This window comes from Myotis brandtii, unplaced genomic scaffold (genome assembly GCF_000412655.1).
Source record: "Myotis brandtii unplaced genomic scaffold, ASM41265v1 scaffold4281, whole genome shotgun sequence".
In the NCBI taxonomy this organism is placed as follows: domain Eukaryota; kingdom Metazoa; phylum Chordata; class Mammalia; order Chiroptera; family Vespertilionidae; genus Myotis; species Myotis brandtii.
Genome location: NW_005366388.1, coordinates 1 through 3,442, shown reverse-complemented (window position 1 = coordinate 3,442; position 3,442 = coordinate 1).

Genomic DNA, 3,442 nt, shown 5'->3' with positions numbered 1-3,442 from the left:
GGTGGGAAGGTGCCTCTGTAATCAGTGCAGAGCCAACACGGTGAGCGGAGTAGGAGTCGTATTTCGTACAGTGACATTGGGTCCCCACCTTCTCGCTCTGCCCCGTCATTCACGGGAGCGGGAGGTGGTGACAGGCGAGATGGATACACCCGCCTGCTGCGCACAAGGGACAGGCAGGCTCAGGGGAGGGGGAACCCCCGGGGACTCAGAACTCAAGACGACGGCCCTGCTCCTGGGGGAGGGGACGCAGGCCTCCTGGGCGAGGGAGGTGACCGAGCCTTGAACACGGCTGGTGCCCTTGACCTGCCTGCACGTGGACCTGCCTCACCCCCTGGCTCCCTGAGGCAGGCCGGCCAGAGACAGACGTTCCCAGGATCATATTCTAGCGCCAAGGAAGCTATGTCAGCTAGTCACCGCCCCCCATTCCCTTATCATTTCTCCTGTGAAGGATGATCTGTGAGCAGCAAGTGATTGCGTACAGCAGCCTGTTTTCTTAAGAATTCCAGGGAGGGATTCATAGGAAGCATCCTCCGGCCCCGGACATCCCGGCTGCAAGACCTTTGCTGACCTTCGACCCATGATCTGAACAGATGGGGTTTGAGGACAATCCACTCAGCAGAGAACTCTCAACCCCTCCCTGCATCCCTTTGGTCTCCCCCCACACCTCCTCCTCCTACAAAACCTCTGCCTGAGTCCATTTGCTAAGATGATCTTTGCGCCCTGGCCACTGTGTCTCAGTGGTTAGAGCGTTGGCTCGAGCACGGAAGGGTGTCGGGTTTGATTCCTGGTCGAGGGCACGTTCCTGGGTTGCAGGTTCACTCCCTGACCCCTGGATGGGGCATGTGAGAGAGGCAAGCAGTTGAAGTGTCTCTCTCACATCGATGTTTCTCTCCCTTTATCTCCCTCTCCCTCCCTTTCTCTGAAAAGCAATGAATAAAAATATTCTGTGGTGATGATTCATGAAAAAATATTTTTAAGAAGGGATGACTTTGCAACAATAGTCTCCAGTCTCCTCAGGCTGCCGGCTCCTGAATAAACCGTCTTTCCTCCCAGCAGCACCAGCCCCTGGACGACTGGCGGCAGCAGCAGGCAGCCAAGCCTGGCTCGGTACCAAATCCTACACTTGGAGTGTTGGCAATGGCTCAGAGCACACGGCCTGTTAGAGTGACAGCCTGCTCATCCAATGGAAAACATGCACTTCAGTCTTGGAATGAGTGAGTGATTGATGTGCAAGTCAGGGTTTGGGGACAGTGATGAGGCCCGGAGTTCCTAGTATGTGTACGTCACCCCATTTCTAAGAATCAGCGCATGCTCAAGGGCCCCTAAAGGCAGACAGCGGGGAAGCGGGGACACATGTTCCAATCGATGCCTCTTACAGATGCGGGTCAAAGGTCGCAGTGTCAGAGCACCGAACCAGTGAGGGAGGGAGAATGATTCCAGGCCCGGGGGCAGGTCAGTGACACCCGCCTGTCACGGCAGCTTCAGGTCACGGGTCAGAGTCAGATCACGGGTCAGAGTCAGATCACGGGTCAGACCTGAAAGCGCAGGGAAGGGTCAGGGGCCCTTTGACGTTAAGGCTGTAATAAACGGAACAAATGACACCTGAGGTGACACCAGGTGAGCGTCTCGGAGCCAGGACATAAGAACAGAGCGAACGATCAAAGGTTCACAGATTGAAACTGTGCCTTCTTAGGTCAGAGCCTGCACAGGCCCATGTGGGGGCTCCCGGCCCACCCAGCAGGGGCTCCAGGCCCGCACCTCCTCAGGCTGGTGAAGGCCCCTACCCTGAGGGTCAGCTACATTCCCACCAACCCAGCGCCCTAGGGACGGTGGTCTGGAGCCTCCAGCCCTTCCTCCCGCTTCCCTTGGGCGGCCCTGACCCTCAGCCCCGTGACGCCAGGGGCCCGGGACTGGAAAGCGTGTTGCTGAGCATCGGACATCAGCTGAGACCTGGCGAGGGTGCTTCCCAGGGTGGCTCCGTGCATCCTGGGTACTTTCTGTGCCCGACTGCCCTCCTGGGAGTCCCGGGATGGGACGTGCTCTCCTGTCAGCCCCGGTGTCCTGACTCAGGTTTCTCTCCTCCTCTGGGCGATGAAGGAAGAGGCGAGTCTGCCCCGCACACCGCCTCCCCCCAGCGGGGCCTTCGCGCCCTCTTCCCCTCGCTCCTCTGTCTGTGCCGAATCCCACTGGAAAGCGAGGTGGTCGAGTTGGCTTCCACCAGCGCGTCGCTGGGAAAAGGGAAAACACCACCCGCGCCTCTCAGATCTGAAGCTCTGCCCTGTGAAGAGCTCCCGGGTCTCCGGAGGGAGCGTGTTTACGGTGGGATCCGGCCCCGGGAGGCCAGGGAGGGGGGGCCTGTCTGGAGCCGCGTGGCAGCCAGGAGGCAGGAGGCAGCCCCAGCGCAGGCCAGGCCACAGGCCTGCCTGTTCCCAGCCGAGCGGGACACCCGGGAACTTTCTAGAATGACAAGCTCTCGGGGCCACGCACACCTACAGGGTAACTTGTTCCGCAGCAACAAGTAGAACAGACGCTAAAGGGCTTCTTCGTCTGTGTGTCTCCCACGCGGAGTCTCCACCTCGTCCCAGCCGCCGCCGCGGCCTCTCAGGCCAGTGGATCCTCGTTTGAAAACGAGTCTGAGAAAGTCCCCAAGGGAAGCGAGGTCCTCGTCCCCACACACGACCCAGAGGGAGACCCTCCCAACCTGCCTGATGCCCGTCTATCCCCGCCAGGAAGCTGGACCAGGACGGAGAGGAGTGGGTGTCACCTCTCACAGCCGGGACGCTCAGCCTCCTGGAGGAGGAATCGCACGGCAGCCATGGCCCGGCCCCGCGGAGGGGACCACGCTCACCCCAGCTTGGAGAGCCTGCCCGTCAACGCCGCCACCTTTCAGCAGACGGATGCAGCTCAAGGCTGCCACCTCTGAGCCTGCCTGGGCGTTTGCCCATCCGAGTGTTTCTCAATCGTTTTTTATAAATTTATTTAATACTAGAGATTTGATACTAGAGGCCTGGTGCCTGCACCCTCTCCAATCTGGGACCCCTCAGGGGATGTCAGACTGATGGATTAGGCCTAAACCGGCAGTCAGACATCCCTCCACATTCTGGGACTGCTGGCTCTTAGCCACTCACCTGCCTGGCTGCCAGATTGCCCCTAACCACTCCCCTGCAGGACTGATTGACACATAACTGCTCCCCTGCTGGCCTGATAACCCCCAACTGCCCTCCACTGCAGGCCTGGTCACCCCCAACTGCCCTCGCCTGCCGGCCATCTTGTGATGATGTGGTGGTGGTCATCTTGTGACGACTTGGGCCAGCCATCTTGTGACACGAGTGTTTGACGCTCAATTTTCATATTACCTTTTTATTAAATATTTTAATTGATTTCATAGAAGAAGGAAAGGGGTGGGAGAAACATCACTGATGAGAGAACATCACTGATGATC